General features: G+C 38.0%; 1 protein-coding gene across 4 annotated transcripts in view; it reads left to right on the forward strand.

Annotated features, from left to right (window-relative positions):
* The window catches only part of DPYD (dihydropyrimidine dehydrogenase), a 329,698-nt gene that overhangs the window by 54,047 nt on the left and 257,943 nt on the right, over positions 1-17,708 (forward strand). The window lies entirely within an intron of this gene.

The raw sequence follows: 17,708 nt of genomic DNA on the forward strand, positions 1-17,708 counted from the left end.
GGCCTTTCCTGTTCCTCACCCTACTCCCCAGCAAGGAGGCTGGGAGGGGACACAGCCAGGACAGCTGACCCAAGGGATATCCCAGACAGGTATGGAGGTGTATGGAAAGAGGGGTGGGGTAGACATTCAGAGCTATGGTCTTTTGTCTTTTCCTAAGACACTAGACTGCCAGTGTAACATAGTGAATGTGTTCCTGGTTTTGCTTTGCTTGCATGTGCAGCTTTTGCTTTACCTGCTCGCTCAACTGATTTTGTCTCAGCCCATGAGGTTTCACTTTTACTGTTCCAATTCGCATCAGGAGAGTGTGAATGAGTGGCTTGGTGAGGCTTAGTTTCTGGCTGGGGTTAAACCATGACATGTGTTTAGAACCCCTCAGTTATAATGACTGTTATTAACTACTGCTACTTATCTTTTTTGCTGCCTCTCAAGATTTCCAGTTTTATATTATATCGGCTGTTGCGGTTTTTGGATGTAAGAGCAAACATCCGTTTTCCTAGAAATGTTTTGTATGTTGGGGTGAGGGTGTTTCAGAGATTAAACTGTGGGTCCAGCTGTGCCCTAAGATATTTACCTTCCATCAAAATTAATCTGTCCTTCCCCTGTAGACTTCTGAATTTAAATCCTGTTTATTTACTTGAGGCTGTTTGGGAAAAGAAGAAAAAGATTATCTAAATTTAGTGTTCTAATGGAATCAACCTGTTTATTGAAAGTAAGACTGTAAAGTGTGCTGGACTTGTTAAGAAACACTGGAATCAGTACCATACATTTGACTGACTGGATAAGAAATTTAACAGAAGTCTTTTCCCATCCTTATTTCTTCAGAACAAAGATACTTTACATAGGAATCTGTTTCATTGGAGCTTGCTGTTGAAAAGTTGATGGGCAGCCATTTAAGCCCTAGACCACTTTATGTTTTTCAGGACACCACCCAGAGGCTTTCCCTGCTAGTGCCCAAGGCACGGCTACTAAATCTCGAGGCGTTTCTAGGACTGAGGAAGGTTAGGATCTCAGGCAACAATTTGTACAGAGAAGCTGCTTGCAGAGTGAGACAAACATAAGAGTTGTGGCCGAGAATTAAGGAACAAACTATTCTGGAGTGATGCCTCCTGCCATCTTGAATGCCCAGGACTGCTTATCTAGGGTGTGCTTTGTAAGGTGCACAGAGTATTGGCAGTGACAAGGTTCTGTGTGGAACAGGCATTTGCAGAAGGCTTCAATTTGTATGCATTTAGTGTATTTAGGTTGTTCAGCATTAGTTCTGGTTTGGTCCAATACCAAAAATTAAGGTGATTTGTGGTTTGGTGGTTGTTTTGTTGGGTTTCTTTTGTCCCCAGGAAGAAAAAAAAAAAAGGTCTCTTCTATAAAATAAATCCTGACCTGTTCTAAATATCACCATAGAATTGCACCAATTCAAATGAATTTTAATAGTTGATCTGTGTATGGAACGGAATGTAATGGAAAGAATTATAATGTGATTTCCATCAGAATACTTAAAAAGACTTGATTTATAATCTGATGCCATTACAACACAATAATCTTTTAAAACAAGTAAGTTATTTTAAAATAGTATGGCTACTTTTTAAAGTCCTATTTTTAATAGTATTAAATATTTCTACTATTGCCACATTAAAAATTAGGGATTACTATTACTATATATATAGTACTTTTTAAATTTAATAAAATTATTACAGCTGCTATATTTATAAAGACTATTACTTTTATTACTACTATCAAATAGTAGTGTTTAACGGTACTGATCAATGCCCCAAATACTTTTCTTACTGCTATTTTGCCTATTGAAGATTTTTCCACATTTTTGGTCATTAATTGGTATTAACCAAGCATTTCCTTTGTAATTGTTAGTAAAACAAATGAAGAAAAATATTTTTAAATTGATATCTGACAGTATTACCAAAAGGACAAGAAAACTCTATTTGAAGAGTGTTTTAAAATAGAAAAAGAAATATATTTATAAAATAATTTTTCTCTTTGTCCTACCTGATGTATCTTCCTGATTGAGCAAAAAGTGGTTTTCCTAGTACCTCTTCTTGCTTATCTGTGTTTTTCTAATGAAGAGAAGGTGCACTTGAGCACGTGCAGAACACTTTCTGTTTCCAGGGAGCTACAGTGGCTTGCTTGGCTCATGGCTGGCTGTTACGTGTTGGGCTGTGCCTCACAGTATCCACCCCTCAGTCTTCCCATTGCGAATTAGCTTGCATGGCAACTGCTGGTGCTGTTAACCCTCTTCTGTCCTGAAGGGTATTCCCTTGTGGCTTCTCAGATTAAATATTTAATTGGGCTGGGAATTGTTCTTGTAATTAAAGAACTGTACAGAGCTGTTTAAAAATACTTTACCAGGAATGGTTATATATTTAGAAGAGGTTGTGGCTGCACTGAGTGTGTTCCAGTGAAGAGAGCTGTGGCAGCATGGCTGAGAACCGCTGGCCGTGTGGCTGCAGTAGCCTGAACAGGAGATGTTTCTTGAGTGCATCTTTCAGCCTGTGCTGAGGTGCAGCCGCACGCTGCGCAGCATGTGGCACGACTTCTCTCTGGGTACCTAGAGGAGCACAAAAGGCTCTGTGTGAGTCCCACGTTCAGTCACAGCCTGCCTGTCAGGTGCTCTCGGTGTCACCTCCAGACGCCGGTGCCAGCTGTGCAAGGGCTGCGGGGCAGGGCAGTGCGTGCCAGGCGGGGATGTGCTGCTGCCCAGGCAGGTGAGCTCCCGTGCTGTCCCTGCCATGGCTGGCACGGGGCGCTGGCACAGGGAAGCTTCAGGAACACACTTGCTCAGGCCTACAGGACTAGGTTAGAAGTAAGCTGAAATAAGCACTTTACAGGAAGGATTATTTATGTCAGGTTTAATGCCAGCTGTTTTGTTATAGAAACCCTCTGCTTCTGGGCCACACTGCTCATAGACACGGTCATTTTCAGGGGTATTCTACTATTAGAGATGTAGCCATTCTAGGCACAAATCTTTCTGTGAGCAGAATCATAGGGAAAGCCTGGTTCTCATCTCCGAGGAGAGAGACCCACTCTTCACCCAACTGCAGATGAAATCCCTCATTTTCCTTTTATACTACAGGAAGGCATTTAATGAGCAGGGACTATACAGAATGAATCTTTTCCCCTTTTTCTTAGTTGAAATAGATCTGTTTCAGTAAGTGTAAAACTAAGTCCCTGCTTCTATGATCAATTTTTATTCCTTTATTCTATTTGGGTACATTGGATGAATGAAGAATTGACTCAGACCTTTCCAAATTACAGGTAATCTTTTTGCTATTGGCTTTGTTAACTGTTCTTTCTCCTCCTAGTATAACAATGTCATAACACATTAAATTTATTTTGTTTTAAAACTAAAACTGAAAACAGAGCCTTGAAATGCAACTTCTCTTAATATTTTCTCTTCTATCATACTCATTTAATTCTTGATGTAAAACAAGAATTCATTGCTTTTGTGCTGGGAGTACGAAGCCACAAGTTGATAATGGTAACTCGATGTTTGTAATATAAAGTGCTGTTCCTGTAGTGTGGTCCAATTACACAATAGTAAAGCAGGGATGTAACACAGCAATGCTGCTTTCCTATTTGTTTCAGTAAGTTTAGCACAGCGGGAAACGTGGCATTCTTCCAAGGTAATGCGTCAAGCTTACAGTTGGATGGAAGTGCCAGGGAAATTATTCCAAGTATTCGCATGCCAGCTAATAACTCTCGCTGAATGTATGCGACAATTGTCTTGTGAAATGTATTTGATGTCATTTCATTGCAAGGATTTTACATTTTAATTTTGAGATATTATGGTATTCTAGAGATACTTGAAAAAGTTTCTCCGTAGGTGCTACATTTATGGCATTGTAGTTTTAGTAATCAAATGCAATTTCTGTCTAGTTAGAGAGTGTGTACACCCTTTTAAAAAATCCTTATGTATCTTCTGAAATCAGAAAGAAGTACTCCATTAATTAGATCAAATTATGGTCATTGTTCCTCCAAAAATGCCCTATTTTTTGAGGAAGAATATATCTAAAACAAAAATCTTAACTGAAAATATATGCATGATAGCAACAGAATGTCTCATTTCATTTTGAAGTGTGGAAAGTAATAATCTATCAGCCATTTGGCAGGCATCTTTTTTGGTAGTCATTTTGCTGTAGAGACCTGGGGGTTGGATAGGAATTAGAATTTTTGCAGTTGGTCTTATTCTTCACTAGTTTTCACATTGCTTTAAAGCCATTCCCCAAGTCAGTAAATACCACTGTTGCACTGTGGCATCGACCCACTGCGACTGTCTTAAAGATACATTGATATTCTTTATAGCTTTGAACAGTCCTCAGCAAAATATATACATTTAAAATACCATGGTAGTGGCCTTATAAAGAGCTCCATGATATATTTTTTAATGTTTCAGATGTGGTGAGGAGCAGTCACTGCTTTTGGAGCATTAGCAAATAGTTCACAATTAAGGAGTTTAATCTTTAGCCTCACTAGCAATCTTGGAACAGAGGGTGTCAGTGCATACTAAAAACAGTATTGGGTTTTCTTTTTGTCAACCACAGAGAGCTCAGAGTACATCAGTTAGTTCCAAACAGGCTATTGAATCATAGGTAAAAATACCAGCTGTACTGCACTGGTTTAATTTTATCATTATAAAAGTAAAATTCCTACATCTAGGGCTTTTTTTTTTTTTTTATTAATCCCCACTGCTCATTTTCAGTCAGTATTCTTAGAAGTGTATCTGACACCACTTGCTCAGAGACATTTTCTCTGTTGGGCATACAATAAAGATAATAATTACTACTAGTGTTTAAAGCTTTTCAAAGATCTTTAGTTAAATACATACATATACCTTTCTTGAAGCATTTCTGAATGCCTTTGGCAGCCCTGATCCAGCAAGTGGAAGGTTCATTGTCATTGGCAGTGTTTGTTGTTCCAGAGGGTGTGTTTGTTCCAGCTGGTGGGAGTCGTTTCAACACTGACATGTGAAGAGTATATAAAAGAAAATAAAGAGCAGAGGAGATGCACAGGGGTTAATCAGCCAACCATCAGCCTTGGCCCATGCTCCTGCAGGCAGAAGTACTGTCAGGTTTGGGAAAAAAATAAAAGACTACTGAGCTAGCTGAGCATCAAGACCTGCACAGGTTCAGCAAAGCAAACTGCAGACAATTATTAATGGGACTGAAATTAGGGATTAATCACTACTGATATCCCATAGTAATTCCTGCTACCATCAAGAGAATCAACAAGTTCTCCGTGCAGTTAATATGGTGAGCTTGCTGACTGCAAATGTGGGCTGTGTACGTTGTCAGCTTTTAAGGGTCCTTGCGCATGAGAATTGCCTCACGCAGTGGGGAGTGAAAGAAGAGCGTGTTGAGTGGACGAGGGTACATGCTGATTTGGCAAAGGATATAGGATGAATTCCTGGGTCAATAGTGATAATGATCAGAGTGCCTTTCTGATGAATAATTAAGTATGGGGTGGTCAAAATTTTCCTCTCAGTAGTGACATAATTTGGCATAATAAGTGCCAATATTTAATGAAAAATACACATTTGTGGTTGTCCAAGCGGGTTTTAGGCTCTTACAGCTGCTTTCATAGCTTTGAAAGCTCTCTTTTGGATTGTAAAATAAGCAAAACCAAGCCAACCCCTCTCCCCACATTTGAACATTACCTGTCAGGGGTTTAGGGGACAGCAATCACAAAAAGAGGATCAGTCACAGATAAAGATCAAAACCACAGAAGGACAAAACATGCTTGTCCCTAGATATCCTGGATCAGAGTATCTGTTCAACACCTTGCTTTGCTTTGATGACTAGTGCTGACACTGAGATGGTGCTGCTTTCTCAGTAACAAAACTCCAGCTGAAGCACTGAGTCAGTATATGTAACATGATGTGATTTTTTTCACCTATTTCCTTGCAGACAAACAAACATACAGTGAGAAAACAAGTCATTACTGTATGCATTTCAAATGCTACAAGCAGGCCTGAATTAGAAATAAAAAATGAAATCCAAATTCTATGAAATTAAATAGCATCTCTCTTTAATCCAAAGCCTCCTACCTATGGCTGTACAAAGAAGAATGACTGGAAAATTTAAACTTGGTGTTTTGTTTATTGTTATGAATCACTCATTAATTCCCTTGTTAAATTTCATAATTTAATGTTTTCCAGACCTTCAATTATTGTGGCATTGAATTTTCACCAGTAAATTTGTAATTATGTCTGTGCATTGTATGGCAGTGTTGTCTTTTATATTTAGTGTGGAATTCCTTTGAGACAGTAGTAGTGTAAAATAATTTTGAGTGTTCAGAGGCGAAAGAACTGTACCACTTGGATGAAGTGAGGAATATTTCTGAAAGCATAACCTACATTGCTGCTGCAGTCTTATATATGTCTTAGTGCTTTATTTTCTTGAATATTTAAAATTACAGTTTGATGGTTAATGTTGGAAGTTACTACAAGAAGGGAAAGGAAACTTTCAGCTTTTTTTTACTGCATCCTGGCTGCAGTTGGAACAATGGGTCAGTGGCACTAAGTATAGTCTGTTAGTTTCCTGATTTTATTTTACCTTTCCTCCAGTGCATGGATAACAGTCAGTTAATACCTTTAATAATCTTTTATTCATTTTAATATATTAAAAAAAAGTAAGAAAAAAAGCAGTGGGGAGGATTTTTTCTCATCATCATCTCTGATTGCCAAGTTATTTGTATGTAGAGGGAAGATTTTTTTGGTATAATCAATCTGCTGCTACCCATTTTACTGCCAAGCATTCCTTCTCTATGGTAGTGTAATGTTACCTAGGGAACAGCTTAAAGCTGACACATACAGTGGTGCCACAAATTAATTTCACAGTTATCAGGATATAGGGTGATAACAACAACATGAGCTACTGTGAAATTACCATTGTTCCTATTGAGTTACAGTGTAATTACTACTTTTGTGGCAACTATGCAAATAACTCATGTCAGCACTGTAGGATGGGATGTGCATTCCTTTCTCTGATTCAGTACTTTGTGCTTCGGAGACATCTTTATGTGCTATAAACTAGAGCTCAGCTTTGAATTAAAAGCTAAATATGGTTATATCTTCACAAAAAAGAAAGATGAAAAAGAGAAAAGCAATACTTAAGAGACTAAAAACCAAAATCCATTTCAGTCTGTCTATTATCATCTTGAATCACATCTGCAAATATGTGATAATTTAATAGAATAATAAACACACTGTTATTCTTTCGTTACTTCCAGAATGAGAGTTGGAACCTTCCTTCAAAAAGGGAGCTTTGACTTAGTTACTTCTATTATAGGATATTTTCATGTTTCTTTGCTACCATTTTGGTTTGGTAAAAAGGACAGGTGAAGAGATTTTTGATTACATTTATTCTTATTGACAAGTAGGAAAAAAAAATTGTGGAGCAAGGTTAAGATGCTGTTTCCAGTATATAAGTTGGAATGTATCCTTGGTCCTGGACATTGGACCCTGGTTAAAGCAAAACAGCTGCTGAGGGTTAATGATGGCAGAAGAGCAGGTCAGGTTGTGTGGCGAAGCTGGCACAGGTGTTCCTTGTAGTGCTTGCTTAGAACCAGAAAGAAGTAAGCAAGCTTTGGGGGCTGTAGGGCAGCTTACATGTTTTCAGAAAGGTAAGATCCTTGAGATGTTTTGTTTTTTTTTGATTTTTCTACCCATAGACTGAGATTTTCAAAAATTCCTATGGAGAGCTTGGACATGCAACTTGTGATTATGTATGGATAGATCACCATAAGAAGCTTTCAAGATTTTTATTCTAGATAAGCGGCTAATGACCAGATTTTCAAAATTGCTGAGAATTCAAGAGCTTGTAATATTTAAATATTAAAGAAAGAATGTTTTTGAGATGTGCCAATTAGAAAAACATCACAGCTACTATTGCATGTAAAGAATGAACAAATGAAACTTGATTAAATAAGTCCATAATAGTCCAAAAGAAAATCTGTATGTGTAAGATAACTCACATAAATTGAATCTCAAATAAAAGTTGAGAGCAAGATAAATTTCCCTGAAGGACAAAATTCTGATGATGGGCAAGTTTTTTTCTTTTTTAGAGTTTAGTGAAACTTCATTGACAAATAATTCTAATGTAATGATACTCTCTGATATTTCCCCCCAATTTAAACTCTTAGTTTATATTTTGTGGTATATAAAAAATGAAATTGAAGAAAACAATATTTGATTTTAGTTATGACTTTTCAGATACTCTTTTGCAAAAGAATGTTTTTTTATTTATTTTGAAGTATTGTTTTAAATTGCAAGTAGCTTCCAAAAGGAATCTGTTTCCTCAGTTCTTATTTCACTGTATGAACAGAAATACTGAACAGCTTGATGAGCCCGTTTCTGTGAAGGAATAAATATGAACAGCATTCTGAGAGAGCTGTCTGTGTCTGTGAGCATTTCTAAAATGTCTGTCTGTACTGTATCACCAACATTTGAACTGCAGTAGTTGGGGTATTTTTCAGTAGTTTGATAGCTGTAAGTCTGTCTGTAGAAAAGCAATGTTCTGTTTCTTTCTTGTTCTGGGTTTTTTTTTTTGTTGGATCAACACAATCTGCTCAGGTTTTGCACTGATGGAATGTAGCAGTACCATAAAACCTCTGCAACTGATGATCTGGGGGGAAGTAATCACAAGATAAATAAACTTTATGTTATGGCTCATTTATTATCCATGTGATGAATAATGGTGGAAAAGTGTGTGGTAATTAATGGACTGGCTTCATGGAAAGACTCCTGTTTATCATATGGTTGTTGCTCTTTCTAGTGGTTTTCTGACAAGTATATTTATTGCAGTATGAGGAGGTCACTAATTAATATGGATATTAGTAAGGCTTTGTGATAATACTCTGAAAAATCTGATTGTTTAAAAATTTTCTCTGTCCTCCATTCAGTTTTTTTGGTTCTTTGCATTAAAGAACTAAGTCAATATTTGATGCCACGTTATTGCCCAGGTGCAGTAATCTTTAACCCATATATGTAGGGGGATAGAATATAAAAAATAAAGATTGTGTAGAAAGTAATCTTACCCCTAAGGAGTTGCAGCTGGGCCAATTATCAAAGATTAGGAACAGGCCTGACTTTAACAGCCACAGCTGTAAGCAATGAGAAGAAGATGCTATAAAAGAGTGGGGTGTCTGGGTGAGAAGGGAACTGGAGTCAGTGGCTGCTTTGTGAAGAAGAGTCAGTGCTCTGAGGAGATGCCCACGAGAAACACCAAGAAGGTATGGAACTTTTGTGATAAGGAGACAACAGTATGGAACCCCTGCGATGAGATGACAACACATGTAAGTTACATTTGAAAGAAACAGCTCGGGTTTAGCAAGAGTTTCTGGAAGATCTGGTGCAATCCTTGCATGTTTGTTGGGAGTCAGCCTTGTGGAAGCAAGTCATAAAGGATTAGAGCCATCAAAGGTGCTCATTGTCCCAGTTTTAGGAGGATTTGGGGATCAGGGTGGGTAGTTGTGGTACTGTGGGGAGCTTCTACTGGACCCACAAGTGACCCAGAAGTAGAATTTCATTAGAAAAATCAAATTATGTGTTTTGTATACCTGATGACCCTGACACTGTTTAGGGTAAGTGTTATTTATTCACAACTCTTTTAATATAAGTAAATAAGATAAAGTTGTTGAGGGTTTTTTTTTTTTTTGGTGTGTTTTTTTTTGTAAGAGTGTAATTTTGAACCATATGATAGACTCTTTTGTTAAAATGTAACTACGACCTACCACCACAACTGCTTGCATAAAAATCTCTGGCAAGCCATAGAAAAAAAATCAGGAATAATTTCTTGCAAAATAGGTAATGTCAATTATTTTATTGCTTTTGGTATCATTTATTTATGGTTTCTTAGCTTTACTAGACAAATAATGGTAATTTTGTGCTGCATGTTGAGATAGATGTTGTTTTAAGAGAGCAAGGAAGTTTAGATCTCTTCCTATGTTTTCAAGTAAGAGGATGATCTCAGGTGATTATTTTGATAGATTTCTTTCCCCTCATCCATGATGACCAGTTTCAGATATCCTAAGAGGGAGATAGGAGTGTGCTTTTTTTTGGTGTTAGGCAGCTAACCTTGTTCCTTTCTGTTCCTTTTATAAATTTTTTTTGTCTCCAGGTTACTTTTTAGTAGTTCCCCTATGTGTCCCACTAGCACTTCACTAGTGAAGAGGGACTGAGCCAAGTCCTGTACTGTAATCTTTCTTCCTTTGCTTATGGAATAGCTGTAGGAAAGGTGGTAGCTTTCCAGACTGATCTTATATTTTCTTCTTCAGTCTCTGTGTGATTGCTGAGTGGTCAAAGTTCTCAGCAGGAGCAGCCTGAGAACTGAGGTGCAGCCCTGACTGCCAGGGAAGCAGATTAGGATGTGGTGCTTTATAAAGGGTCAAACCCGACATAATAACTAAGTCACTCCGCTGCTGCATGGTCACTTTAAGCCTCTGAAGTCAGGTCTGTAAGCAGAATTTTGGGAAGGTCCTTTGACAGGTTCTCATGACCCCTGTCACACAGAGGCAGCCTAATCTGAACTGGAAATGCAACCTGAGCTATAGTGTGTGCTGTAAGTACAGATAAGTGGATGTGGTATTGGAATGGTGGTGTGTGGGGTGAGTAAAATCTTTTTTCAGAAGTCTTGCTGAAAAGGGCATCAGAATATAAGATACCTGTTGTTTTTATGTTTTCACAACTGACACCACTTTTTGCTTCATGGTGTGACTGGGAAAAAAATGAACCGTGTGAGAATGGGAGAAGTCCATAGCAATGTTTCACTTGATGGAAGGTGAACTTTTAATGTGAAATTTGCATGTCCCTTCCTGTTTGTCACAGGTGCTGACACTGAGAGCACTGTGGCCATGTCCTTACTTGAAAAAGCTTTCGTTGGAAATTCCACCTTCTGGAAAAGACTTAAAATGGCTTGACTGAAATTGTGGCTCTTTATCAGATTGAAAACTGTGGTCTTCTTGTTTCAAAATAATAAACCTACAATTTCTTTATGCAGGGCCACTGAAAATTAACAATTATCATCTCTGCTCTGAAGAATATAAATAGTTCCTCCAGGGAAAAATACATAAATCAGTGCCAAATCTCACTACATTAAAAAAACAAATAACCTATTTCATTTTGGCAGGGTTGATAATGTTCTGATCCTTGGCTTCAGGGCCAACATATTTTTCTAGGTCTACATAGAAAGATGTTCATGTCATTCTGCCTCTACAGTAAATAAAAAGCTGGATCAGCTCTCCTATGTTGTCTATAATGAGTTCCAACTGGAGTACTATCCCTCCATCCTTGGCAGCTTAGGCAGCTTTTCAGTGGAAAATATTCTGTTTTTCAGAAGGCAAGATTTTTAACCTCTTCGTTGCTCAGAAAGGTATAGACATTGTAACATTAGAGATTACCTTAAAAACTGCATCGAAGTTTTGAGATTTATGGACATTAGTATATTTTGTGTTTAGCCAGAAGAGTCCTTCTGACAAGTCTTATTTCTTGTTTGGTGAATGGACTTTCAGTTTTGTTCTGTGTTACAAGATTGAAGTTCTGGATAAAGCCTGGTACTAAGAGTTGTCTCATACCAGCTACTTCTATATGATATAAATTTCTTTATATCTCTCTCTGTCTCTCTTTCTCTCTCCCCCTCTGCCCTGCAATTACTTTGCTCAGTAGTCTTTTGTAATGTTTTGTAATGATGAAATGATTTGCCTGGTCAGTTCATCTCTGACCAAGGCAACAAGTTCAGCAGTAGTGAAACTTTAACTGAAGGCAATATATGGCATTGTATGTCAAACAATGCCAAACAGGTAAAACTGTATTACGGCGGAAATGTGATCTATACCAGCTTCCCTAGGAGATTATGTGTGATTAAGGAACTCCTTGGAAAAGAATGAACCCTTTTCATTGTCCTTCACTAAGAACTGTGACAACCTTGCTTTGTCTTCCTATTTTGCCAATTTTCAGATTCTCATGGTGGATAAATCAGATCTGGTGCATCAGTGTGCTGCTTTACAGCTATGAATTCCTTCCCTCAGCACACATGGAAGACTCAGCAAGGTCCTGAGCACTTTGGCCAGCACTGAGAAAGCTCTTGCATTTAATTTTAAATGAAAGCAAATTCTTGGGCTTAAACTTGAACATGAGCGTCAGTGTGTGCCGAGCATAGACCCACAGTGCTTGTCAGTAAAGGTAGTATCTGTACTGTATGTTGTATTTATGTTGGTTCATGGAAACAGACTCAAGCCCTAGGAATTCAGCTGTTGCTTCTTTTGAGATGATGCCCTGCCATGTGGCCAGTGACCTGCCCTGAAGTAGCTCATTTGCTGGAAGTTCTCAATGGATCAATCCTGAGTTTCATCCAGAGACTACCTTCTAAGAACACTGATACTCCTGTAACACCATGGATAGTCCTGATCTTGTGTGAGCACATTTCTGTGAGGAGTAGGATTAATAATTAATGCGTGTTCCCTCTGTGTAAAACAGGATAATCTCTGACAGATGGTGATTTTTAACAAGAACATTGCAGCAATTCAGCATGAAAAGCATGTTTTTTCTGTGCTTCAAAACTAAAATATGCTTGCACGGAAGTATGTAAAACCTGCATGGCTTTCTTGTACTCTGTTACTAGTTTTGGATCATGGATAGACTGAATTTTTGTGAGGTTGTAATAATAGTGGTGATAGTGTGATTTTGTCAAATTTCATGGCATTATAAAAATGTCTGAATGCTTCCTGTCAGTTGTGCTGTCTGTAGGTGAAGAGCTGAGAGAAAAAACAAATTGCAACCAATAGTAGCAACCTAGTAAAAATGATAAAAAATATTTTGACAGACTTTTTTTAATATTATGGATAATATAAACTTACAAAAGCTGGGAGTTTTATTCATTATATGCCTTCTATAGTGTTTTCGAGGAAACAAGGTAGTTAATCAGTTCTTAATCTTTTTGTGCTATGAAATGCTCCCCAGAGATCTGGAGGTCAAAGTATGCACCCATCAGTAGAGTCAAGCTGTGCTGGTCTCCAAGGGAAGATCATCTGTCTTTTCCTGAAAGCTGCAGAGATGTATATTAATGACTGATTGAATGGTTGATGTGCTGTCAGGAGCTCCTCCAACATCAGCATCTGGCTGGTGTACTAGAAAGACTGCCTGCTATGTTATAAACATGTTGTATATTTAGATTTTCTCATTGTATGTAAAAAACTGTTAGGAAAAAACCATGCACCATTGCATACTTCAGATGGATGGGTGTCATTGCTTAAATGAAGGCTTTGAATCACAAATGTATGTGCAAGTAGCTATTTTCTTCCATTTGTAAAATACTCAGCTAACTATTTCTCAGAATGAGTAATGTACCATATATAGCACCAAAACAGTGTCTGTAGTGCTTTGTATCATTCTAAGCAGAAATAGGTATGTTTATTGAATACAGCATCTAGTTTGCATCCTTGGAAGTATCCATTTGGACCTTCTTTCTCTGGAAATGGGATTTTTGAAAAGCTGCACATCTGTTCAACAGAATATATCTATTTTTCAAGTTTATTGAACAGTATATAGTATTTTTCAAAGAAATGAACTTTGAAATGAGTATTTAATAAGTTTTTATATTGAGGGGACTAAGAACATGTGAGAATATCTTTTCAATTACCAGGTCAGATAAAGTACCTGGCAGTTATGAGACAGTGGAGGGGAATTATTAAAGTCACTTAGGAGTTGCCACTTTACCTTTCTGAAGCCCAAGAGCACCTAAGGGCTGCCAGAGTACTTAGGCTGCACTTCCATAAAAGAGCTTCTCAACACTGCACTCTGTATTAGGTTTCCAAATAGGCTCTTCCTGTTCCATGTTGGTTCAGTCCCTCCAGACTGACCAAGCCAGATGTACAGAGGGAGCTTAGGAACTCTCTGATACCTAAAGCTAATAGGTTAGAGATTTACCAAGAATTTCACACATTAAATATACGAGTTCAAATCCCTGCTCTTCCTGATTTTTGAATAAGTGCCTGAATTTAGAACCTCCACAGCTTAGGGCTGATATATAAGTTGTCTGATAATAGTTGCTGTGAAACGGTTTTGATTTTTTTTATATTTTCAGATGGAAAAGCAGAGCTTAAATTTATTCCCTCATGAGCAAGTGCATAGTGGTAACCTTTGGTAAAGGGAAGGCATGGCTCTGGTTTGTCTCTGACCCTGTCAGATATTTAGCAACTTAACTCTTAGCAGCTAGCACCTTGGCTGTTTATTTGAGAATCTCTTAGATGCAACCCTACCTACTCTGTCCATTTAGTGTGTGCTAGGAGTATGAATATCCAGGTTGGGTTGAAGAATTCAGCTTTAGTTGACTTTGGGTCTTCAAAGCTCAAGTCTTGCTTTTGAAGATGAAACAGCAGTCAAAAATACTGCTTCAATACTTGCATTTTGAATTCATGGAAAAGGAATAGCACGTGCCTGAGTGACACAAAATAAAAGCTAATTTTCTGAATGAGAGGTTATACTGCTGAATGTAAGATTAGAAGGTAGGATATTTTAAAATATCCCTTAAGTTTTGGAATGGTGAGAAATGCCAATCTTACTTCTGTATCTTCAAGCCTGAACCACTACGCAGGGTCACCCAAGTGATTTCAGGGAAGGTAATTCCCATGTCTGTGGCAGTGCAAGTAGGTGTATTGCAATTCTCAAGATAACTGTTATCATTCTAGTCCTGTTTGTGTTGAGGTGAATTAGAAACAGCTCAAGGGGATATAATCTAGGATGGCTGGGTTCAGTTTAGACTTCAAGGCCCCTTAGGTTGTATCCACAAGTTTTTTTCATCATTCACATCTCTCTGTTTTTCACAAATGTAAGCAAATGACAGAGGATCACCACAGGGAGTCTAAGAGCTCTGTTAAAAATTACATATCTGTCAGGAACCCCCAAGAATCTCTCTCCCTTGGGCATATTTGAGCTCTTACTCTTCTTGATTTAATAATTTGATTCAAAATCTTCAGATGAGAGTGGATCAATAACTGGATGTCTGCCTGGCTAACTGACTTTGTCTCCTTTGAAGTAAAATGAGATTTAGTTTTGTATTCTCTGAGTTTTGATTACACTCATCTTCTAACACCTTGTTTTATATTATAATTTCAGTATTAGCATAAGTTATCAAAATAATTCCTCTGGATACATTACTTGGCCCTGGACCATGGGAGAGGGATTTTATGATAGGAACCATCCCAGTGTCATCTCTGTTTTAGACTGCTGTGGAGACTTGAAGCAGTGTAAGGAATGACTGGGAGCTGTGTATGCCACTTCCCACTCTGATATCACTGGGATGAGGATGTGAAAGGCCAGATGATTGCTTTAGGTGTAGGTGTTATTAGTGTGGAGTGAATGTGGTGTATGGATGTGTTTATGAAGTGATCATCTCACTGGATCTACTGGACAGAGACTGGAAGTGCATTCTGCACTAAAGAACTGAAGCAGACAGATCCAGAAATACTACTCTGCATAGCAGAGCCATGAGTGAAAGGGAAATAGTACAATAAAGCAGTGTTCAAAAAGGGAGAGGTATGCCTGTCCCCTCCGGAGCCAAGTATGACAATGTGGTACTGAACTAATAATGGTGGAGTCTACAAATTCACTAATCTGTAAAATTTCTTGTCTCCTTAGTTTGTGTATCACTCCATTGAGATCAATGGGTAGTAGTAGATCCACTGACTGTAGTAGAGTGATAGTTGTCAGTTTTACCTATGTTTACAGACCGAGGTAAAGAAAAGAAGTTGATCTTCTCTGCCAAGTGAGTAAGTTTCCTAAGTGTGTTTTACATCTGAAAGACTGCTCTCACCTTCTGGAAAATCTTTTAAAAATCCTAATGTCTAGAGATTTTTGTGGAATGGTACTCCGAAATCGGGTTGTTGTGGTGGATCTGGGAGACGTATTGAAGTTACCAGCCTTGCACTCTGTTTTTATTTCATAGCATTCTGGTGTTGTGAAGTTGAGGGAAACTTGAGTACTTCTTCACTTTTTGTAACTTCTGATATTCCTGGGCACGTTGCTGATGAAAATACCTCTCTGTACCCAGTGCACCTCATGAATGTGTACTGGGGTGCTAGGGCTTTGGAGAGGATTTGAGTAAATAACAAATGAAAACCTAGGTGTGATGAGACTGCTTTGTACCTTTTCTGCCACTGCAGTGTTGTTTGTTGATATTAACGTTTATTTCCATGCAGACAAATCGGATGGGACTTTAACCTCGAAAAGTGCTCATTATTATTAGGATACAGTTGTAAAAGAAATCCCAATGAATACATGTCCAATATTTCAAGCTTTTACCTGTTATTTTTTATGATTGTGGTGTGGCATGGTATGACCTTCACTTTGGGAAGGGCTGCAGTCTTTTCTTTGTACTGATCCTGCTATATTCACAGCTCTATAACTCACTTTGGGGAAGTTTTTGGTGCTCATCTTGCAACTGGGATGTGCTTTCAAACAAGAATAAAATATTTGTCTTTTGTTCCAAGATTGGACTGGTGAAGCATGAACAGTTGTCTATAGTGTCCAGTGTATCTTTATTGGGTTCTTGTACTCATGTTTCCTCATAAGTGCCTATCTTTTTACTTACAGTTAGTAGACCCACTGAAAAGAGAAGTCCTGAAAATAAGTTCATGTGTAATAAATATTTTTCAGCTTTTTAGTTGTGGCTTTAAACAACAGTCCTGTTAAAATTTATGTGTTTAAATCAAAGATATTGCACTGTTAGAAGTTACAATGTCACCACAAATAGTATGATTTTGTTAGTGGTATATCTGCCACATGAAACAATTGCCAAATCAAGATCTATACCCGTGTGACAAAATTCAAAGCTTTACGTACATCTCACTAATGAATTCTGATATTTTTATCGTGTAGTAAGTTTGTTCTCAGTATAGAATTCCTAGTGTTGCTTATAGACTGTATTTGATAAGAGGGAGTGTGGGTTTGTACAATGCTGCTGTCTGGTGCAAGTCAGAATATGCCTCCTCCTGAGCAGACAGCTGCTGCAGCAATGTCAGGAAGACTCTGTGTTACCTTGCCTGTGGCTTCTCCAGGTGCTACGATGCCTGAAGGAGGTAAAACTTTTACAGATGTTAGCATCTGCAGCAGAATAGGGCTCTGTTGATTAAAACTTGAATAGTCTAACCACCTTAGCAGGAATTACCCAGAATACTTGTGCACCATGGAAATGACATTTTGTGTTACCAATGGCTTCTTCCTCTCTCTGTGTTTTAAAATAAATGATCTGTTTCTTCTACTGGTAGGAACTCTTGACTTTTTTTTTTTCTATATTGTTAAACTATTGAATGCAGTCATACTTCGACCAATAAAAATATTTGGACTAAACTGTTTTGCACTAGAATTAGATCTACATGTGGGGACTACAGCATTTACAATCCTGATACATATAGTTCAATACTAAATATAGTAAATGAATCTGTAGGCTGTAACTTGCCTGCTGGATGGACATTACAGTGGATGTATGGTCCACTCCTCTGTGAGCAGTACACATAGTGCTCATTTTAGAAGATCTGGAAAACATCTCTTTACTCAGTGTTGTGAGAGATGTGTGTTTTCTGTACTCTGGGACAAAGTTTCATATGCTACTTTGCATGGCAGAGAGGGTGAAGCACTGAAATTTGGTTCTGGAAAAATGGCTGAATACACATAATCTTATGTGTAACTGACCTAGAAATGCAACTCTAGC

The sequence above is a fragment of the Melozone crissalis genome, unplaced genomic scaffold (genome assembly GCF_028551555.1).
Source record: "Melozone crissalis strain CALT ecotype California unplaced genomic scaffold, PUWL_Pcris_2 ptg000045l_1, whole genome shotgun sequence".
In the NCBI taxonomy this organism is placed as follows: domain Eukaryota; kingdom Metazoa; phylum Chordata; class Aves; order Passeriformes; family Passerellidae; genus Melozone; species Melozone crissalis.